This window comes from Lissotriton vulgaris, chromosome 3_2 (assembly GCF_964263255.1).
Source record: "Lissotriton vulgaris chromosome 3_2, aLisVul1.2, whole genome shotgun sequence".
Lineage (NCBI taxonomy): Eukaryota > Metazoa > Chordata > Amphibia > Caudata > Salamandridae > Lissotriton > Lissotriton vulgaris.
Genome location: NC_141690.1, coordinates 209,285,242 through 209,308,916, shown reverse-complemented (window position 1 = coordinate 209,308,916; position 23,675 = coordinate 209,285,242). Strand labels below are relative to the sequence as shown.

Genomic DNA, 23,675 nt, shown 5'->3' with positions numbered 1-23,675 from the left:
AAAAGAAAAGAGGGGGGGCAGCGTTCAAAGCACATCAGCGTGCATAGACACGAAAATGTTTTTACCTACCACGTACTTGACATTTTAAAGCATTTGATATTTGCTATTAAAAAACCATTGAAATTCACTGAAAAAACCATAGGTTATAGACCATATATAGTTAGGAATTAGCATTTACAAAACCTTGAAAATTCACTGAAAAAACCATGGGTTACAGACCATATATAGTTAGGAATTAGCATTTACAAAACCTTATTTTACTCACACAAAACCATTGAAATTCTATATATAGTTAGTTGCACTAACTATATATCGCGCACCCACAATCCACTGCTGATGATGTCACATATTACATCATTCATGACATGGTCAGTGACATCACTGATGACATCACTGATGACAACTCAAATGACATCACTGATAACATCACTGATGACATCATTCATGTGATAATACGATAAACCTCTTCAGACTCTAATATAACTAACCCTGGGCGGAGTTCGCGGAGTGGGGCTTCGCGGAGCTACGCGAAGTGGGCGAGAAACTACGCCCACCTCCGCACTCCGCGTAGCCCCACTCCGCAAAACCACTGGCCGCCAGCCCCGCCACCCGCCTCCCTCCCGCCCTCCCTAAATACTTTAAAATAAAGGAACGCAATAATTTTAAAAGCACTTACCTTGCCGCCGCTGGCCGCCGCGTTCCCCGGGGCTCGTTATCTTCCGTCTTCCGTATTTTGCCGTAATGCGCATGCGCGGGCGGCCGCGCATGCGCATTTTCTCGTGAAAATGCGCATGCGCGGCCGTCCCCTCTGGCAGAGAGGCACCATCCCCTCGGTATCAGCGCTGCAGGTACTTAAATTAATAAAACATGCAAAGTTTCATCTGGGGCCCACTGGAGGGCTGTAAAACTTATCTCGGATTGTGCATGGGAGAAAGAAACCCACTGGAGGGTAAAATATTTTCCGAATTGACTACAGACCCCAGCATGCACTAAGGAAAACGAACTTGAATTGCAGAGGCACACCGGAGGCCTATTTAAATAATTGATGTCATGCTGGGAGCATGTGGTGGAAATAAACTCTTTCCGAATGCTGGCCTCTGATGAGAAGCAGAAGGGCTTTGAAACGCGTCAGGCCGGGAGATTTAGTCACAAGATGAAAAGCTGCATGTTTTTGGAAAATAAAGGTGTTGTGCATCTACCTGACAGCGGAGTGCGGCTTCATATCTGAGCACCCTTGGGATTTCAATTTTATCACGGCGGCTCCGGCCGTGGAAGCATTGCACCGCCTGGAGAGCAAATGAAGGTCTGGCAGAGAGGCACCATCCCCTCGGTATCAGCGCTGCAGGTACTTAAATTAATAAAATATGCAAAGTTTCATCTGGGGCCCACTGGAGGGCTGTAAAACTTATCTCGAATTGTGCATGGGAGAAAGAAACCCACTGGAGGGTAAAATATTTTCCGAATTGACTACAGACCCCAGCATGCACTAAGGAAAACGAACTTGAATTGCAGAGGCACACCGGAGGCCTATTTAAATAATTGATGTCATGCTGGGAGCATGTGGTGGAAATAAACTCTTTCCGAATGCTGGCCTCTGATGAGAAGCAGAAGGGCTTTGAAACGCGTCAGGCCGGGAGATTTAGTCACGAGATGAAAAGCTGCATGTTTTTGGAAAATAAAGGTGTTGTGCATCTACCTGACAGCGGAGTGCGGCTTCATATCTGAGCACCCTTGGGATTTCAATAATATCACGGCGGCTCCGGCCGTGGAAGCATTGCACCGCCTGGAGAGCAAATGAAGGTCTGGCAGAGAGGCACCATCCCCTCGGTATCAGCGCTGCAGGTACTTAAATTAATAAAACATGCAAAGTTTCATCTGGGGCCCACTGGAGGGCTGTAAAACTTATCTCGAATTGTGCATGGGAGAAAGAAACCCACTGGAGGGTAAAATATTTTCCGAATTGACTACAGACCCCAGCATGCACTAAGGAAAACGAACTTGAATTGCAGAGGCACACCGGAGGCCTATTTAAATAATTGATGTCATGCTGGGAGCATGTGGTGGAAATAAACTCTTTCCGAATGCTGGCCTCTGATGAGAAGCAGAAGGGCTTTGAAACGCGTCAGGCCGGGAGATTTAGTCACGAGATGAAAAGCTGCATGTTTTTGGAAAATAAAGGTGTTGTGCATCTACCTGACAGCGGAGTGCGGCTTCATATCTGAGCACCCTTGGGATTTCAATAATATCACGGCGGCTCCGGCCGTGGAAGCATTGCACCGCCTGGAGAGCAAATGAAGGTCTGGCAGAGAGGCACCATCCCCTCGGTATCAGCGCTGCAGGTACTTAAATTAATAAAACATGCAAAGTTTCATCTGGGGCCCACTGGAGGGCTGTAAAACTTATCTCGAATTGTGCATGGGAGAAAGAAACCCACTGGAGGGTAAAATATTTTCCGAATTGACTACAGACCCCAGCATGCACTAAGGAAAACGAACTTGAATTGCAGAGGCACACCGGAGGCCTATTTAAATGATTGATGTCATGCTGGGAGCATGTGGTGGAAATAAACTCTTTCCGAATGCTGGCCTCTGATGAGAAGCAGAAGGGCTTTGAAACGCGTCAGGCCGGGAGATTTAGTCACGAGATGAAAAGCTGCATGTTTTTGGAAAATAAAGGTGTTGTGCATCTACCTGACAGCGGAGTGCGGCTTCATATCTGAGCACCCTTGGGATTTCAATAATATCACGGCGGCTCCGGCCGTGGAAGCATTGCACCGCCTGGAGAGCAAATGAAGGTCTGGCAGAGAGGCACCATCCCCTCGGTATCAGCGCTGCAGGTACTTAAATTAATAAAACATGCAAAGTTTCATCTGGGGCCCACTGGAGGGCTGTAAAACTTATCTCGAATTGTGCATGGGAGAAAGAAACCCACTGGAGGGTAAAATATTTTCCGAATTGACTACAGACCCCAGCATGCACTAAGGAAAACGAACTTGAATTGCAGAGGCACACCGGAGGCCTATTTAAATAATTGATGTCATGCTGGGAGCATGTGGTGGAAATAAACTCTTTCCGAATGCTGGCCTCTGATGAGAAGCAGAAGGGCTTTGAAACGCGTCAGGCCGGGAGATTTAGTCACGAGATGAAAAGCTGCATGTTTTTGGAAAATAAAGGTGTTGTGCATCTACCTGACAGCGGAGTGCGGCTTCATATCTGAGCACCCTTGGGATTTCAATAATATCACGGCGGCTCCGGCCGTGGAAGCATTGCACCGCCTGGAGAGCAAATGAAGGTCTGGCAGAGAGGCACCATCCCCTCGGTATCAGCGCTGCAGGTACTTAAATTAATAAAACATGCAAAGTTTCATCTGGGGCCCACTGGAGGGCTGTAAAACTTATCTCGAATTGTGCATGGGAGAAAGAAACCCACTGGAGGGTAAAATATTTTCCGAATTGACTACAGACCCCAGCATGCACTAAGGAAAACGAACTTGAATTGCAGAGGCACACCGGAGGCCTATTTAAATAATTGATGTCATGCTGGGAGCATGTGGTGGAAATAAACTCTTTCCGAATGCTGGCCTCTGATGAGAAGCAGAAGGGCTTTGAAACGCGTCAGGCCGGGAGATTTAGTCACGAGATGAAAAGCTGCATGTTTTTGGAAAATAAAGGTGTTGTGCATCTACCTGACAGCGGAGTGCGGCTTCATATCTGAGCACCCTTGGGATTCAAATATATATATATATATATATATATATATATACATATATATATATATATATATTCACTGAAAAAACCATAGGTTATAGTCGATATATAGTTAGGAATTTGCATTTACAAAACCTTGAAAATTCAATGAAAAAACCATTGGTTTTAGGCCATATATAGTTAGGGATTTGCATTTACAAAACCTTATTTTACTCGCATAAAACCATTGAAATTCCATATATAGTTAGATGCGCTAACTATATATCGCGCACCCGCAATCCACTGCTGATGATGTCACATATTACATCATTCATGACATGGTCAGTGACATCACTGATGACATCACTGATGACAACTCAAATGACATCACTGATGACAACATCCAGTGACTGTATGTTTCTGTAAAGTTAAAATATGTCTTACATATTGAAGAATGAGTGGATGTATAAGTGTCTGGATGAAGGATTTAGTAGGTGCATGACTGATTGTATGAGGGAGTGATTAAATGTGTCTCACTGAGTGCATGGGTTAGTGATTAAACTGTATTAATTTGTGCATCATTATATCTGTTGTTCTGTAAACTGCTGCATGTGTTGATCAGTAGCTATATGAATAACTATATGGGTTATTGATTGGTTGCTCGAGTATTTGTATGGGAGACTGAGTATGTGTGTGGGTGGCTGGGAGGTGTGTGACTCTGTGCATAGATGTGTAAGCAGTTGATTCACTAGGTGTATGAGTTCAAGAGTGCATGTGGAAACAGCTATATGGGCGGTTGACTGTGTGCATGAGTGTATTGGTGAGTGAATGGATATCTCAGTGCTACATGTCAAAGTAAGTACATATGTAAAACACAGTACATGTGAGAGTTAACATATATAAATAACTGTGCATAAGAGCCAGTGAATGTGTGAGTGGCTGTATGGATCATTGTGAACATGTATCAAGGATTGTATAAGAGAGTAAATATGTGTTAGAATATGTTTCAATAAGTAAGGTGTGTATAACTGTATAGTTGAGGAATTGGAGGTGTGTTTGATTCTTTGCATGACTGTCTAGGTGTATGAGTAACTCCATGGATGAGTGACAGTCTGTGAGTGTCTGTTTTCACTGAGTGTATCTAAGGATATATCAGAGTCTGTAGAGGTTCATCGTATTAACACATGAATGATGTCATCTGTGATGTTGTCAGTGATGTCATTTGAGTTGTCATCAGTGATATCATCAGTGATGTCATTTGAGATGTCATCAGTGATGTCATTTGAGTTGTCATCAGTGATGTCATCAGTGATGTCACTGACCATGTCATGAATGATGTAATATGTGACATCATCAGCAGTGGATTGCGGGTGCGCGATATATAGTTAGCGCATCTAACTATATATGGAATTTCAATGGTTTTATGCGAGTAAAATAAGGTTTTGTAAATGCAAATCCCTAACTATATATGGCCTAAAACCAATGGTTTTTTCATTGAATTTTCAAGGTTTTGTAAATGCAAATTCCTAACTATATATCGACTATAACCTATGGTTTTTTCAGTGAATTTCAATGGTTTTTTAATAGCAAATATGAAAAGCTTTAAAATGTCAAGTACGTGATAGATAAAAACATTTTCGTATTTATGCACGCTGATGTGCTTTGAACGCTGCACCCCCCCCCCTCCCCTCTTTTCTCTTAGTAGTACTCTCTCTTTGCAGATAGTGAACGGTAGTTAACGCAGGCCTTTGCCCCCGTTGTAATCCGTCGTGCCTGCTTGTCTCTCCATTTAATTGATTGTTATCCAAGCATTTACTGTTTTAGAATTGGTTCTCTTTGGATCATTCTCTATTTACAAACAAGCACAAAGTCGCAATACTCTGTTTAGTCTTTGCAGATAGTGAAAAATCGTGTAAAAAAATAAAAGTAATCGAGCAAAATCAGTAGGCCACTAATTGGATCTCTTTTTGACCTCGCTAAAATAGAAATATTAGGAACAACCCTTCATGAGAAATACGAAAATAGTGAGATGAACTGAGCTCCACACCATGAGGGCTGCAAGACAGCTCGACTCCGTCACCCACCCCGCCCGAAATAACGACAAACCCTATGCAAATATTAAAAATATAGACAACACACCAGCAAAGAAACAGGGTAAAACATTTTATTAAATAACTATTTACATAACTATTTTATACTTTTTATTGCCCGATCCGGCTAGCTCAATCGATCGAGCATGAAACTCATGCACTCTGATAGCAAGCGTTGCTACTGATGCTATGCAGACCAAAACTGGTTTTCAGTTTGTACATTTTTCTAGATTTTTCAATCCAAGGTTGGTTGACTTTGTAGAACGATGGCTTCAGATTTTCAACATACGGTGTGGTGGCGCGGACTGGGAGGGGGCGCTTCGCTCCTGCCCCCTCCCCAAGTAAGATTTTCATACGTGAAAGTACATTAATGGTTTTGGTCCCTGAGTTGCTTCAATGTCACTGCCATTCTCAAATGGCATAAGTTCTGGATGTTGGGTGCCATAGTTCAGAGTTCTAAGCAGCGCTTGTAACACTGTCTGAAGCTTATTTCCACCTACTGCAGCTTCACTATTCTCAAAGTAAGTGAGTGTCGTTTGTGGACCTGACTGCATTTGAAAACAATGTGATATGTTACCTTCCTAAACAGCTTGACGGAGGCCCCCGAGGGGCGGTGTGATGGCCATGGACTCGGAGAAGACGCTTGGCTCCGACCCCCTCCCCAAGTCTTATAGCACTGGTGTAGCCTGAGATCGCCCCCGACATAGGCGGCCGGCTCCCGGGGTCCGGCGGAACTTTTTGTCTTTTGATGACTCTTCTATACTGGACCTTGTCCCACAATCCGTTTGACCTGAAGACACGCTGTAGTGGGGCGCCCCTTTACCGTTTCAGTTGCCATTCTGCCCGCTTTTGCTACACTGTGCCTCTTCCGCCATTCAGCTGTTTACCGCCCGCTCTTGCGACTACAGCGTCTCGCTCACCATGTAGTTGAGTTGCTCCCGCTCTTGCGGTGCAGCGATAGGCGGCTGCCACAGGACTCTCAAAATGGCGGCCGGCTCTTCGGTTTTGGGCCTGGTCCACTAAAATGGCCCTGGGACACCTTGGAACTCGGACGCTTCCCTGATAGGGCTTGGGTCCCATTCTCGAAAGCGTCCCCTCAGCCGTGAAGATTCTACAAAAGTCTTGGGGGCCCCCGACTCCCGCAGGCTTCTGGTGGGGAGCGGCTGCCATGTCTGCTCGTGGAATGGCCACGACGGAGCTACGAGATGGTAGTGCTCTCATGCTGACGCCAGCTTTAGTCTGAAACATCCAGAAACACTGTAGACTACCAATTCGATCAGTTCCGGTAGCGCCCCAACATGACCCGGAAGAGAAGAACTTGCCCTCCCCTCTTTGACTGATGGTTCTTGTTGCCTGTCCCCTCTGTTGTCATTTAACAGAACTTTTTGGACTGCTGAAAGGGGTTGTGTTCCGAACGCTGGTTGGTGGAGACATTTTGACTATATTCTTGACCTACTTGTCGCGTAATGCGTTATATGACACGCCGCGTTAGCGCACCCGGAAGTGATCCGAGGCGCGGCGCGCAGCGCGTAACGTAAGCATAACAGGTCATGTGACTTGTTAATAAAACTTTTCATTGGTTCATTTTACTTTTGTTATTTTAATGATCTAAAGCTTGGTCATATGACCTAAAAATTACGCTTTTTATTGTTTTCAAACATTATTTTTTTTTAAACATATGTTATAATATTCCAGGCTAATGTACTTTCCCGGAAAATTTACAACTGTCCTGCAAGTAAAATATATTCCTTTTTCGAGAAAAAGGGCGTTTCTTCGTTCCATGACGGAGCCGTTGAGTAAAAGAGATTCGGCCTGCTGTCTTAGTCGCCGATACGCCTGATTATCAGATTCTTATCGATCACTTTATGTTGCAGAAATGAAAAACATAACTGCCCTTGACCATTTATCTTTACTGCGTTCCTACATATTATACCTTTTATCCGTCATGTAATTGGACTACTTTATTTCACTTGCCTTTTACTGATTCGAAAACAGTGACTAAAAGTAAAAACTTTACCAATGTAAATACTACTACCATGTTTTGTTTTAAAAACCTTTATTGTGAAAATGTCAGTATACAAATACGGGCCTATAACCACGTGGGCCGGCCACGGAGCAAACTGGAATCGTATATGATGAGGAGACATTTACATTATGGAGGAACGTAACGAACGAGCCATTAGGTTGCAAGAACTAAGGTGTCTAACAGTTGCGGAATCGGTGGACGTACATTTTGTAATTAAAATACGACAGGGCCACTTACAAAAAAGTTATCTAGATATACATTTGCGTGCAAGTACCATGGGTGACGTTAATTCGAACTTTCAATAGTACAGTAATCAATAACACATCAGAACTTAATATCAATAGGGATGTCGAAATATTCAATCAATTCTCGTCCCCGCCCGCCATGAGCATCAAAACTGCATTCATATCTCGTGATATCAAGGTTGTTCAACTAGTACACAACAATGAGTTACGAGTCCCATTTATACCGGCGCCATTTTGGGCGAGGCCGGGCAGGTCCAAGATATAGTCAAAATGTCTCCACCAACCATCGGCCAGACCAGAACCCCTTTCGGCCCTTTATGCTACAAGATGGTGTCTTCCATTCAGAAAATATTATTGGCAGCATTTTGAAAGGAAACATAAACAGCCGTTCTCCTAGTGAGTTTCACATTGTTACATTTAGGAAGAATGTTGAAGAGTAGTATGTGGAAAATCTGAAGCCATTTTTCTACAAACTCTCAATCAGCCTTGGATGGAAAAAAAATCCTGAAGAATGTACAAACTGAAAACCAATTTTTGTCTGTATAGCATCAACAGCAACGCTTGAGTCAACTTTGTGTCAAGCCGCCATTTTCATTCACTCAATAGCGTCCCCCTGCACACATTCAGGGACCTGGTCGTGTTTTCAGTTGAAACGGATTGTAGGACAAGAAGCAGAAAAGAAAAGGAAAAAAGTTCCGCCGGACCTCGGGAGCCGGCCGCCTATGTCATGTGCGACCTTTGGCCACACCAGGGCAATAGTGAAGCTGCAGCAGGTGCAAATAAGCTTCAGACAGTCTTACAAGCACTGCTCAGAACTCTCAACTATGGCACTCAACATCCAGGACTTGCCATTCGGATCTTGGCGCCTTGTGCTGGTTCCGACCTATTCACACATCAGTCCACTACTGACATCACCTCATAAGCCAACGGGACACCCCACGCCGACTTTCGGCGCAGCATTGTAGGATGGCCACACCAGTGCGGCAACTTGCTGGACACCACCTCGGTGCCATCCGGATCTCGGCGCGTTCGAGTCACTGTACCGCAAGAGTGACCGCAACTCAGCTGGACACGCCGTCTTTCGGCGCAGCATTGTAGGATGGCCACACCAGTGCGGCAATTTGCTGGACACCACCTCGGTGCCATCCGGATCTCGGTGCGTTGTGCTGCCTTCGGCCTACTGTAGCCGCAAGTGCGGACGCAACTCAGTTGGACGGCGAGTGAAACGCTAAGGGGCGCCGCACTGTAGCCGAGGAGCCTCCATCTTGGGGGAGACGCACAGCCCCCACTGACTGACGCGACCTCACAGGCCAACGGGGCGCCCCACGCCGACTTTCGGCGCAGCATTGTAGGATGGCCACACCAGTGCGGCAATTTGCTGGACACCACCTCGGTGCCATCCGGATCTCAGCGCGTTGTGCTGCCTTCGGCCTATTCGCACATCGGTCCGCTACTGACGCCGCCTCACGTGCCAACGGATTTTCTACGCTTTTTGTAGCCCTATGCCGCATAACAGGTCATGTGACTTGTTTATAAAACTTTTCATTTGGTTCATTTTACTTTTGGTTTCCTAAAGATGGAAGGCTTGGTCATATGACCTAAAAATAACACTTTTCATTGGTTTAGAACATTTTTTTTTCCCAAACGATGAAAGCCCCACCTTGTTTCTGGATGTTTCAGACTAAAGCTGGCGTCAGCATGAGAGCACCACCATCTCGTAGCTCCGTCGTGGTCATTCCGCGAGCAATCATGGCAGCTGCTCCCCACCGGAAGCCTGCGAGAGTCGGGGGCCCCCAAGACTTTTGTAGAATCTTCACGGCTGAGGGGACGCTTTTCGAGAATGGAGCCCAAGCCCTAGCAGGCAAGCGTCCGAGTTCCAAGGTGTCCCAGGGCCATTTCAGTGGACCAGGCCCAAAACCGAAGAGCCGTCCGCCATTTTAAGAGTCATGTGGCAGCCGCCTATCGCTGCACTGCAAGAGTGGGAGCAACTCAACAACATGGTGAGCGAGACGCTGTAGCCGCAAGAGCGGGCGCAACTAAGCTGGATGGCCGCCACCTGGGGAGGCCCGTTCACGCCGCCTCCCCCACGCCCCCCCCCCGGGCCGCCCCACGCCAATTTTCGGAGCAGCATTGTAGGATACCAAAACCAGTGCGGCAGTTTACTGGACATCACCTGGGTGCCATCAACATCTCAGCGCGTTCTGCTGCCTTGGGACTATTCGCACGACAGACCGCTACTGACGAGGCCTCCCCCCGCACCACCCGGGACGCCCCACGCCAATTTTCGGAGCAGCATTGTAGGATACCAAAACCAGTGCGGCACCCAGGCGACATCACCTGGGTGCCGTCCAGAACTCAGCATGTTGTGCTGCCTTGGGACTATTCGCACAAAAGACAGCTTCTGACAATTGTTGCTTTTTTTGGTGAACATTTTTTAAATGTTTTTACAGTTTTTGTTCCGTTCATTATATTTAAAAGTTAATAAAGTTTTATAATCTTACTGTGTTGGAGTGTTATAAATTTTTTTAAAAACGGGTGAATGGGGCCTTGAATCGGGTTATTGTCATGTGTGGGCTTTGCAAGTGTACTGCTACAGGATCGGACATTTCAAACTCAAATGCACGTTCTTTTTCTTACCTTTCCGAAGCATGGAGCGCAATAGCAGGCAGAGAAAGGGTGATGCAAGTGTTGAACACTGCCTAGCCTGGAAGTTGCTGGCATTCTCCCCCCCCCCCGCCCGCTCCTGAAAGAGGACACACACACACCGCCGCCCCGAGTACTTCACAGATCTTTAAAAGACCATGCGCTTGTTTATGAGGCTTAAATGGTTTATCACCCCTTCTAGAACCCCTGCATCGACCCTCTGACGTTTCCTGGAAGAATTACCACGTAACACAATACCAAGCCCTGTCAGCTGAAAACCCCGGGGAATCATGGGGCATATTATCAAGGGGGTTTATCTCCGCTTTTTTGGCTTTAAAAGCCAAGAAAGCGGAGATAAAATTATCTCCCTATTACCAAGCTGTCGCTAACACCAGTTAGTGACAGCTAAAAGGAGATAGCGACCATCGTGGGCCCCGCTTTGCATGTCAGTGATAGTGCCCTGAGCAGTTCTTAGCCATGTTATCCAATGGGAGGTGGATAACATGGCTAAGAGCATTTGCTCGATAATACATGAATATCGCTGACTTTTCTGCGATATTCATGCATTGCGGCCGTTTTTTATCGCATTTGCGATAAACCTTGCTAATAGCAAGGTTTATCTGCGATAAAAATCGCCGATGTGCGGCGATAATTTTTGTCTCTAAACAAATTAGAGACAAAAATTATCGCTAGTTGTTGGTAATATGCCCCCGGGTTTTTGCTTGCAGAAATCGGGAGGCGGGAGACTAGCACTGAAATCAGTAGTCTCACGCCTGAATCGGGAGGGTTGGCATGTCTGGATTCTCTACAGCTGGGGCCATAAACTACATCCGCAGGGGTAGGTGATAGCCTGGGACCAGCCTGGCATCTAAAATGGCTGCCGTGCACGACAAAATTGTGGCATTGGAAAAAAGGCAAGATGGCGCAGACAATGTTTATCAATAAGGATTCATTTATAACAAAATATTTTATCGCAGTGACAAATTGGCGGTCAACACTTCCTGATTTCCATCGAATCGAACGTTAACAGACGTCACGCAGCAAAAAAAAAAAAAAGCTCACGCACAGCCGCTGGAAGAGATGTATCAACATATATGAGCCTCCTCAGTCACCCTCATGAAACATAGGGGATTAGGATACGTCTCCCGCACCCCCTTATACCTAGTAATTTAATTAAAACGAAGCACAAAATGGCGAATTCTCGTTTCGCTACCAGTTTGCGGCCCAGTTCGCGGCCCGTGAAGCGCTTCTACCGTGAAAAATCATTTTTTTTTCATTTTCCCCACGGGACCCTTTAATAACCCCAACAACATTCCTAGGGGGTCAAGAGGGGTATACCTTGCCCCCTTTCATTAAATTCCCTCTTCGTTTTTCACCTCTTCTTCTCTCTCGATCCTACCGAGAGATAAGATGGCGGCCGCTCCGGACTGTTTAGAATGTTGACAGACACGGGGGAGCCAATCAGCTTCGCATCGCAAAGTTCCGTTTCGCGAAAAGTAAGCGAACCGGAGCGCAGCCTGGAGCGCTGTTACAGATATATATCTTGTTTTAAACGTTAATTTCTCAAAAACTACTGGAGCACATACATTGAGACCTAGCAAAGGCACATCGGGCTAACAGTCCCTACAATTTTGCCAAGTTTCGTGCAAATCCATTCAGCCGTTCGAGCTAAAAGTGAGTCCAACCGCCCTATGGAAATTAACATGGGAAAAACGCGTTTTGGGACCCCCCTTTTTTCTCGGCCCCCCCTCGACAAAACCCCCCCAAATTTTCAAGGGCTGCTCAGAAACAAAATGTGCCATTTTCCTGAAAATTTCAGCCGATTCCGTCCACAAACGCCAAAGTTATTAGACATAGAATTTTCAAAAAATCCCATAGGGAATAAATCCTAACTATATATACCTACTGGCGATAGCCAGTAGGTAATATATATATATATATATATATATATATATATATATATATATATATATATATATATATATATATATATATATATATTACAAACTATCTTTGAGTTACTATATGATGAGAATACAGCACAAACATCAGGATCACAACTAATGGAAGAACTAGATATAAGAACTGATCGAAGGATCAATACTGGACTGAGAAATAAATCAAAATTTTGCCCTACACTATCACCTGGCAATAGAATTGACATGTTTTCTGAAGCAGTAATAGAAGAAATAGACAAACCCTCAAATACTCGCAAAGAAAAACAACAGAGAGAATCTAACAAGTAAAGAAAGAGAAGCTATAAAAACCTTGAATGACGACCCATGCCTTACAATAAAACCGGCAGACAAAGGCGGCAATATTGTTTTAATGGAAACAAAAAATTACATCAAAGAGGCAAACAGACAATTAAATAACCCTGCAAATTGGAAAAGAGTCCCATAAATGAGATGGTGCTACATTTAAATGGATTATTAGAGAATTGGCAAAAAGAAGGATTATTGTCTGAAGATGAGAAAAAATTTCTTAAAAATGAATTTCCAATAATCCCAACAATCTACTTTCTACCGAAAGTGCATAAGACATTGATTGATCCAAAAGGGAGACCCATGGTCTCATCATGCTCTAGTCTATATGAAAACATCTCACAATATGTAGACTTAATCTTAGCCCCAATTGCGAAAAGTCAAAGCTCGTATATTAAAGACACTGGGGACTTTTTACGGATACTAGAAAATATCTCCTGGAGTGAAAATTACTTGATGGTGACAATCGATGCAGTCTCCCTCTACACCTCAATAAAACATGAAGTAGGTTTAAATGCATGTCATTAATTCTTAAAACAAAGAAACATCAGCTATCTCAAACATACTGCAATGTTAATGACAATGATCAAACTATGTCTTACTAACAATGTTTTCCTATTCAATCAACAACTTTTTAGACAAGAATGTGGAACTTCCATGGGTATTTCTTTTTCACCCAACTATGCCAATACTACCATGGGCTGGTGGGAAAAAATCATAGCATGGGACTCCTCAAATCAAACTGACTTAGAGAAATTGATCTTATGGGTACGTTATATCGACGACTTGTTTTTAATTTGGAACGGTACACAAGTTGAGTTTGATGCTTACTATGCCAAATTATGTGACCACAACCTTGGATTGGAATTCACATATAAAACGAGTAAAAAAGAGATTGATTTCCTAGATTTGAAAGTCTACATAGAAGAAGAGCAATTACACACAACCCTATTCCGCAAAGAAACTGCAACAAACAGTATCCTACATGGAACTAGCTTTCACCCTCAACCACTGCTAGCTAGCATCCCTTATGGCGAATTCATTCGCATGAAAAGAAACTGCTCAAAAAAAGAGGATGCGGAAATCAAAATAGAAGAAACAGCTGAGAGATTGAAAAAACGAGGATACAGTCAACAAATTCTGGAAAAATGTAGAAAGAAAACTGCCAAGCAAAATAGAACTACATTACTCATTCCTCAATTGAAAACCAACGACCTTAAAGGACCACCACGCTTTGTAACAACTCACAACAAAGAAAGCGGCATTATAAAAAGTAAAATTAAAATATACTGGCACCTAATATCAGGGGATCCTGACAGTGGAAAGATTGTAGGAACTGAACCAACAATAACCTACAAAAAAACTTCCTCACTCAAAGACAAATTGGTACATAGCCATTTCACAGAAAAAAAGACCAAAAAACAAAGTGATTGGCTAACTGACCAAAGAAAAGGGTTCAAGAAATGTAATGCTTGCAAAGCTTGCAAAATTGGCCTCAATAAAATAACCTTTGAAGAAACTGATGGAAAAAGCTTCCCTATCACTGGAAAAATAAACTGTTCGTCAACACATGTGATATATATCATACAATGCAAATCCGGATCCAAATACATAGGAAGCACAACCTGTGCCCTAAAAAAACGTATTTTGGAGCACATCAGAGTGGTCAAAAATAAAGACATGTCCTACGCAACTGCCAAACATATGGCTACCTGTCAAAAAAGTGACTGGAGGGCCATGTCATATTATGGCATACACATGATTGAGATGAACGAACGTGGAGGAAACAGAAAACGTAAATTACGACAAACTGAATCAAAGTTCATCATCAGACTGAAACAAAAATGCCCAGAGGGATCAACTTTGACGAGGAGCTTTACGTACACCTAGAATAACATCTGTGATCAACATAGAACATTGCGATGGGAACCTAAAAGGAAGAAAAAACATGTACTATTGAAGTGGGTACTATACCCAGTAAAATGTCATGAACATACGATGAAACAGTGGTAACATAGAGTACTATACCACAAATGCAAACAAAACATATATATAATTTTTGAACACTGTGACTCTCAGAAATTAGTTAACCTCTTGGCTGCTAGGCGTTTTCCCGCTGTGTGCTGGAAAATGCCATTTTAGTGGCACTATGACGAGCTCAGCTCGTCATCAGCACACGACACCCGTGGGTGATGACGAGCTGAGCTCGTCATCAGCATCGAAAGGGTTAAAACTGTGACTACTATTATACAATGTATTAGTACCTAATGATAAGAATTAAGTGCTGAAATTGCTAAATGTCATTATCATGTTTAAAAAAAATCCTTTTTTAATTTTTATGAACTACCTGTCCCACAATGCACCTTAATAGCCAGGTGGGATAAATAGTAGACATAGTAGTATGCTTACTTACCGTGAACAAAGCCTGTCTCTAGGCTGAAACGCGTTGGTCTGAGTTTGGAGCAATAAATTACCTTTGAAACTGAACTGGAACTGTGTTGTGCCGCATCTTTCGTGTCAAAATATATATATATATATATATATATATATATATATATATATATATATATATATATATATATATATATATATATATATATATATATATATATATATATATATATATATATATTGGCTAATATTTAATCCAAATGCGTTTCAGGCGTCCTTTCGGCCTTGCTCACTGGAATGGCTCACATGGAGTAGTAGCAACAACCAGTGGCTCTCAATCGCGATGTTTTAATGGACGTTGATCCATCAGCGCCGTGTTGGTAACAGCGCACGACCTGCACTTCAGCAGGGGGGCATCCTCGCGACCTGGGAAGGCTGCTACATGATCCAAACGAAAAGCTCCCAAAATTGAAGATGCCACACTCGGCGTGTCTTGTATCCTTTTATTTGAAGGGCAGCACAAACACTCTAACTTCGTGGACACACAGTTCAATAAAAAGCTGCTATTTAATCCAAACGCATTTCGGGCGTCCGCTTGCCCTTGCTCACTTGAATGGCTCACATGGAGTAGTAGCAACAAGCAGTGGCTCGCACTCACGTTTTATGTCCCGCCCTGTGGGTGTGTCAGCATAGTGCATTATGGTTAAGAAAGTCTCCAATTTATGAATTCCCTTAATGGGCGTCACTACACAGTCTCCTTCACAAAGTTCATAATCCCATAGTGGGTTACTGCATTACTCACAAGGTTGTTGCTGTGCTGTTTGTGTCCCCTGCAAATAAGCACGTCAATCCATCAGCGCCATGTTAGTAACGGTGCCCGACCCGCACTACATCAGGGGGGCATCCTTGTGACCTGGAAATGCAGCTATGTAATCCAAACGAAAATCTCCCAAAATTGAAGATGCCACACTCGGCGTGTCTTGTATCCTTTTATTTGCAGGGCAGCACAAACACTTTAACTTCGTGGACACACAGTTCAATATATAAATATTACCTACTGGCAGTCCCACAAGAACCCCCAGGGCCACAAAAAGCATTTTTTGTTTTTAAACGGCAGAATTAGCGTTGGGGTCGCAAATCCAGATGAAAAAATTACAAAAATTAGGTGCTGGTTCCCGAGTTTCATTTTAATGAGGCCCCGGGGTGGGCCAGGTCCTAGGGTCAAAGCCAAAATGAAAAAGCGAGGGCCCCTGCAGCCCCGGATACCGCCACTTCCCCAGGGCTTCTTTCAAGGTGAAAGCATGTGGGATCCTAACCCCCGCACGCTGCCCCAGGGACCACCACCTCCCCCGGGTTTTTTAAATTGTATGCAGGGGGCATGCATGTTAGCAGCTCCCCTTGCTCAAAAGCAATGCTGGGCCCCGCAGGAGGTGGGGAGCTGGCAGGACCGTGGGGGAATTGGGGCTCCCCCCATGGTCCCAAACGATGGGGTCTCCGGCGCCAGAAGTAGCCCAGGAGGGGGGGCACGTGGCCCCCTCCCTTTTATAAAAAAAATAAGGCTTTTTACACCACTCTCCAAACACAGCTCGTGGCGCACTACTGCTCGGAATATGAAGTCTACTTGTGTCCTGAGGACCTTAGGACACAAGTGGACCTCATCCTCCGAGCAGCAGTGTGCCGGAAGCCACGTTTGCAGAGTGGTGTAGACAGGGGTGTGACCTTGGACAACCTCTCTGCAATCCAGCTGTGTGATGCTTACTGGAGGTACCTGATGGGTTAGTTGGCCCCCAGGGACCCTCAGTATTCAAGGGGACTTTAGTCCCCAACTTAGAAAGTGCCAGGGGTTATGCGTTTGCAGAGTGGTGGAGAAAGGGGAAGTGGCCTTTGTCAACCTCTCAGCAATCCCACTGTGTGGGGCTTATTGGAGGTAAGAGGTAGGCTTGTTGGCCCTTAAAGGACGCCCTGCAGCGAAGGGTACTTCAATCCCCTTCCAAGAGCGCGCCAGGGAGCACATTTGTAGAGTGGTGGGAGGAGGGGTTGTGGCCTGCTCTTCGAACTTAGCAATGCTGCTGTGTGGGACTGACTGGAGGTAATAGGAGGGGCAGTTGGCCCAGAAGGATGTCCTTGGGAGCCAACTACCCCTCCTATTACCTCCCGTAAGTCCCGCATAGTGGGATTGCTAAAACGTCTTCGGAGGCTATTTCCCGTTTCTCCACCATTCTGCAAACGCGCCTCCTGGCAGACTTCGGGATGGGGGATGAAGTCCAATTTACTCCTGAGGGACTTTGGGGCCAATACGCCCTACTGGTACCTCCTGTATGCCCTATGCACTTAAATTCCAGAGCACTGGTCGGAGCCCCAGCACCCGTTCTCCACCACTCTGCAAATGCGAGTGTTTGCAATGTAATAGGTTTCGCATTTGTGAGAATTAGAGCTATTGGCATTGTAAATGCAAACATTTTTTACTAATGTTTTTTGGAGTGGAATGCATGTGCGTTGTGTATAGTGGAATTATGTGATATGTTGTGCAGTGAAATTATGTGGATGGCAAGTATGTGGTATTTAGTGTATAGGAATTATGTAGAGTGGGATTATGTGTTATGGAGAGAAATTATGTGGTATGGTAGTCTGTGTTGTGGAGTGGTAACTTCAGGTTTAGTCTTTCTCGTTTCTGTCTCGTGTCTCTGTCTGCACTCATGGTGCCTCTTTCTGTACCTTTCCTGTCTGTTTTTGCATCTCATTTGCCTTTCTGCACTTTTCTTACTTCTTTCTACACCTCTGTTGCTTCTTTCAGCAATTCTCTTGCCTCTTTGTGCACTTCTCTTGCCTGTTTCAGCATCTCTCTTGCCTCTTTTTGCACCTCTGTTGGCTCTTTCTGCACCTCACTTGCTCCTTTCTACACTTCTCTTGCCTCTTTCTGCACCGCTGTTGCTTCATTCTGCACTTTCCATGCTTCTTTCTGACCTGTCTTGCATCTTTCTGTTGCACTGTTGGCTCTTTATGTACCTCTTTTGCCTCTTTTTGTACTTTTCACGCCTTTTTCTGTACCTCTCTACCCTCTTTCTGCACTTCTGTTGCCTCTTTCAGTACCTTGTTTGCATCTTTCTGCACCCCTGTTGTCTTTTTCTGTACTTGTCTTCCCTCTTTCTGTACCTTTCTTGCCTGATTTTGCATCTCACTTGCCTCTTTCTGCACTTTTCTTGTTTCTTTCTATACCTCTGTTGCTTCTTTCAGCAATTCTCTTGCCTCTTTGTGAACCTCTGTTGGTTCTTTCTGTACCTCACTTGCTCCTTTCTACCGTTCTCTCAATCTGCACTTTCCCTGCTTCTTCCCTGCACTTGATGTGCTTCTTTCTGCACCCCTGTTGTCTCTTTATGTACCTCTTTACCTCTTTCTACACGTTTCTTATCTTTTTCTGCACCTCTCTTCTCCTCTTTCTGCACGTCTGTTGCCTCTTTCTGCACTGCTGTTATCTCTTTCTGTACTTGTCTTCCCTCTTTCTGTACCTATCCTGTCTGCTTTTGCATCTCACTCGCTTCTTTCTGCACTTTTCTTGCTTCTTACTACACCTCTGTTGCTTCTTTCAGCAATTCTCTTGCCTGTTTCTGCACCTCTCTTGCCTCTTTTTGCACCTCTGTTGGCTCTTTCTGCACCTCACTTGCTTCTTTATGTACTTCTTTTGCCACTTTCTACACTTCTCTTGCCTCCTTCTGCAGCCCTGTTGCTTCATTCTTCACTTTACATGCTTTTTTCTGCACCTGTCTTGCTTCTTTCTGCACCCCTGTTGTCTCTTTATGTACCTCTTTCTGCACTTTTCTTGCCTTTTTCTGTATCTCTCTTCCCTCTTTCTGCACATCTGTTGTCTCTTTCAGCACTTGTCTTCCATCTTTCTGTACCTTTCCTGCCTGTTTTGAATCTCACTTGCACTTTTCATGCTTCTTTCTGCACCTGTCTTGCTTCTTTCTGCACCCCTTTTATCTCTTTATGTACCTCACTTGCCTCTTTCTGCGCTTCACTTGCTTTTTTTCTGCACATCTATTGCCTCTTTTGGCACCTTTGTTGCTTCTTTCTGCACTTCTCTTGTCTCCTTCTGCACCACTTAGTTAGAGGTCATTTTAACCCCCCTGCCCTATTATGTACTAGGGCCACACAAGAGAGGTCATGCCAATCACAGGGGTACCTCAACCCATAGTGTACCCTAGTGTATGTAGGTGTGTTCACAGTATTCTAAGTGTCTTTCAGTATAGCACTGGCTTCGGGCCTGGTTAGTCAAAGTCAGTTACCACCAGTACCCATCAGCAAAAAGTTGGGGGCATCGGATGACTTTGCAACAAGGCCTCTTTCTGCTCCTCTGTTGGTTCTTTGTGCATATATCTTGCTTCTTTCTGTACCTTTCTTCATCTTTCTGGACATGTCCTACCTTTGTAGGCATAGTTGAAAATTATCATTTAAAAAAACCTTTGAAATTTACAAAAAAAACACAGGTTTCTGGGACGTTATAGTTAGAAACTAGCATTTAAAAAACCTTAGAAATTCAATGAAGGAACCATAGGTTTCAGGGACGTTGTAGTTAGAAATTAGCATTTAAAAAACCTTAGAAATTCACTGAGTGGGTGTATCAAAGGGTATATTTGGGTATGAGGAGGTACATCAGATTATCATGTTAATGATGTCATCAGTGAAGTAATTTGAGATGTCATCTGTGATGTCACTGACCATGTCATGAATGATGCAATATGTGACGTTATAAGCAGCGCATTGCGGAGGCGTTAGCTGAACTAACTATAACAGACAAATTTCTCTGGTTTTGTACAAGTGAAATGTCCAACTAACTATAACGTCCCTGAAACCTGTGGGTTTTTTTCAGTGAATTCCTAAGGTTTTTTAATTGCTAATTTCTAACCATAACATCCCTGAAACGCATATATATATATATATATATATATATATATATATATATATATATATATATATATATATATATATATATATATATATATATATATATATATATATATATATATGTACATATGTATATATATATATATATATATATATATGTATATATATATATATATATATATATATATATATATATATATATATATATATATATATATATATATATATATATATATATATATATATATATATATATATATATATATATATGTAAAGCAGCATTGAGGTATTAATGGACACATATATATATATATGTATATATGTATATATATATATATATATATATATATATATATATATATATATATATATATATATATATATATATATATATATATATATATATATATATATATATATATATATATGTAAAGCAGCATTGAGGTATTAATGGACACATAGCATTCTGGGGCCCATCTGGACTTTATATTTTATAGCTATGGCGCTCCCATTCAGGGAATCAACACTTACTATATATCCCACAATGCAGCGTTCAAACTCATTTGAGTTGCATTTAAATAAATATTGGGAGTGTTAAGCACCAAGGACAGTCAAGCCTCTGATGATGAGCGAACGGCTCAGAAACGCTTCTGGCGAAGAACGACTGAGAGCTGACACCGGCATACTGATGTGTCTTCTACCCGCTGGTTTGCAGTGCCGCTCATGTGCAGCCTTGCCGGAGGGCATGGTGTTTTACAATTAATATGCAGCAGCCCTGCCGTGGAATAATGCACCACCCCGATCTTATGGGGGTCACAGGACTCGGAACTACCGAATTCTGATGTGAAGAAGCATAGAGGGATTAATGGACACATAGTATTCTGGGGCCCATTCTGGGCTTTTATTTTCAAATGTGAGGCTCCCATTCAGGGAATTAACACTTACTATATATCCCACAATGCAGCATTCAAACTTATTTGAGTTGCATTTAAATAAATAGTGGGAGTGTTAAGCGCCAAGGACAGTCGAGCCTTTGATGGCGAGCGAACGGCTCAGAAACGCGTCAGCCCAAGAATGATTGAGAGCTGACACCGGCATGCTGATGTGTCTTCTACCCGCTGGATTGAAGTGCCACTCGTGTGCAGCCTTGCCTGAGGGCATGGTGTTTTACAATTAATATGCAGCAGCCCTGCCGTGGAGGCATGCACCACACATAAATAATCAATTAGACATTTATGAATGCTTTATCAGGATAGTATTGCTAGTGTGCCTCTGCATCTCTGAAAACTTTGTCTATGTATTGAAACTCATAGCACATCTTCTGGCAAAGGTACAAAGATTCTCATGAGAACTTACCTCCATGTAACAACTTTTGAAACTGTATTATACTAATGTACCATTGTGAATGCTTATGAGTGAAGAGACATCGGAGGTTGACGACACAATTGGATGAGCGGATCCCATTGGCTGGATGAGCCAACATCTAACAGAGTATTGATATAATAGTCTAGTGTTCCTAGAGAGACAGTAGGATAATTGGACTTGGATTTCGACCAAGAGGGAGACTCTAGACCCAGACCGAATATTCCTGCCTTACTACTCTCCCCTCGGAGAGTTGATCTTTTTGCTTTGTTACCAATAGCTAAAGCTAAAGGTGACTTATGCTTTTTTTCTAAGAACTTTACCCCGATCGATGGTACTGAAGAGATCATACTGTTATTGATGGTTGCTACTGCAGCAGTGGGGAACTCAAATGAGTTTCCAGAATGACTCTTCATGGGAAGTTCCTCTTTTATTCTCACTCTTGCTCTTTTCTGAAAAGGACTCTTTATGGGTTCTACATGGAATAGATCCATTATAGTTCAGTGATTCTTTCCTTTATGGAACACTGTGTATGGATTTATGCTGTCACTAATCAATCTTTTATTGATATTTCTGTAAACAGACTAATCTGAATAAAGATGACAAAATCCAATACTAATCCTTTAAGATAAATAAAGGTGTTGAAACTTCACCAACTTTTCATCATTGACTGAACATTTAAATTCCATTGTCGATGATATATGCATAATTTATGTATGTTCTAGCTCCACTCATACCACGGTGGCAAAAGTTCATGGACCTTGTCAAGAGCCATCAGAATTAACCAAGGACAATGTCTGTAAGTTAGGTGTTTTAAATTTGAAACCATACTTGGCTAATCCTCAGGATCCAGCAATACGAAATAAGGAGCTGAACCTTCTTCCAAATCACAAGAGCACATTTTTCATCTAAATTGGGTCACTGAGATGGACAATACTTAGTTACTAATGATCCTTCATGTTTTGCTAAGTAAGCATTCTAAGTGTTGCTCCTAGCATCTGTAGCAGAAAAGCTATAGCGAGAATTATAAACCAAAAAAGGCACTTTTAAATGTTAATAATAGTAGGAAAATGAAGTTGTACACTACCAGCATCAAAGTGTTTATTGTCTATATATATATATATATTAGAGTTTACAATACAGTATTGCATTTAAACAGTAATACAATATGAGTGAAACATTTGCTACACTAAAAAATAATTATAACATCTAAAATCCAAACATGTGCACAATACACACTCTTTAATGCATGAATATATAAAATAATTAAGACCATACCTACACCTCTTTTGCTGCTACCAACCACTATATAAACATCCAAACACTAAAATATGGTCAGTTTTCTAGGGGAAAAACTGCATAATATTGGGGGGGCGGAGCTAGCTCGCGACCAAGATGGTTGCTTGAGCTCCCTGTTCTCGCCACAAAGTCTGCACAATATCCTATTTACAGCGCCCATATTTGCAGCCCTGGCATGGTGAATTGCTTACCGGAACTGTAGCGGAACCCGCTGATCCGACTCAGTGGTGGATGGAGGCCCTCCCGGTGGCAGAAGGCGACTGTTGATAAGGCTGGGGCACGGGAACAGCGGAGCCCTCGAGAGCCGCGGTGAGCCCCTTGGAGGGCAGATCGTCCCCGAGGCTGAGGTCAGTGGGGGAACCGCAGAGTGGAGTGACAGCTGCGGGATCTCTGGGAGGCCGGTACCAGGCTGATAATTGCTGGGCCTACGAAGGTGCCTGTGGGTGGGCAAGCCCGACGGCAGTGGCTGGCCGAGACAGTAAGACTCTGACTGCTGCAAAAAAAGATCTGCGGCCCTCTGGAGGCGGGAGCAGCGGCCGGCGAATCCAGCGCGATAACTCGGCGGGGGGTCTCCTGGCGCCCGCCGTCAACCACTAGCAGTATCCGGGGTGGCAGCCCCTGCAGTGGGAGTGACAGGTCGGTGGAGAGCGCTGAGGAGTGGTCTGAGTGCTTGGTGGTGGTGCACCAGACGGACTGCGGGCCCGGGGGTTGCGCCTGGCAGAGGAGACTCGGAGGGAGGACGTTTGTGGCATGCATGTGGCCTGGAGG

General features: G+C 43.6%; 1 long non-coding RNA gene across 1 annotated transcript in view; it reads right to left on the bottom strand.

Annotated features, from left to right (window-relative positions):
* LOC147725537 (uncharacterized) overlaps positions 1 to 23,180 on the bottom strand; it is a 406,506-nt gene extending 383,326 nt beyond the window's left edge. Inside the window, exon 1 of the long non-coding RNA XR_015309835.1 lies at positions 23,099 to 23,180. This is a non-coding gene — a long non-coding RNA (uncharacterized LOC147725537). The remainder of the gene's footprint in view (positions 1 to 23,098) is intronic.
* Positions 23,181 to 23,675: the final 495 nt, after the last annotated feature.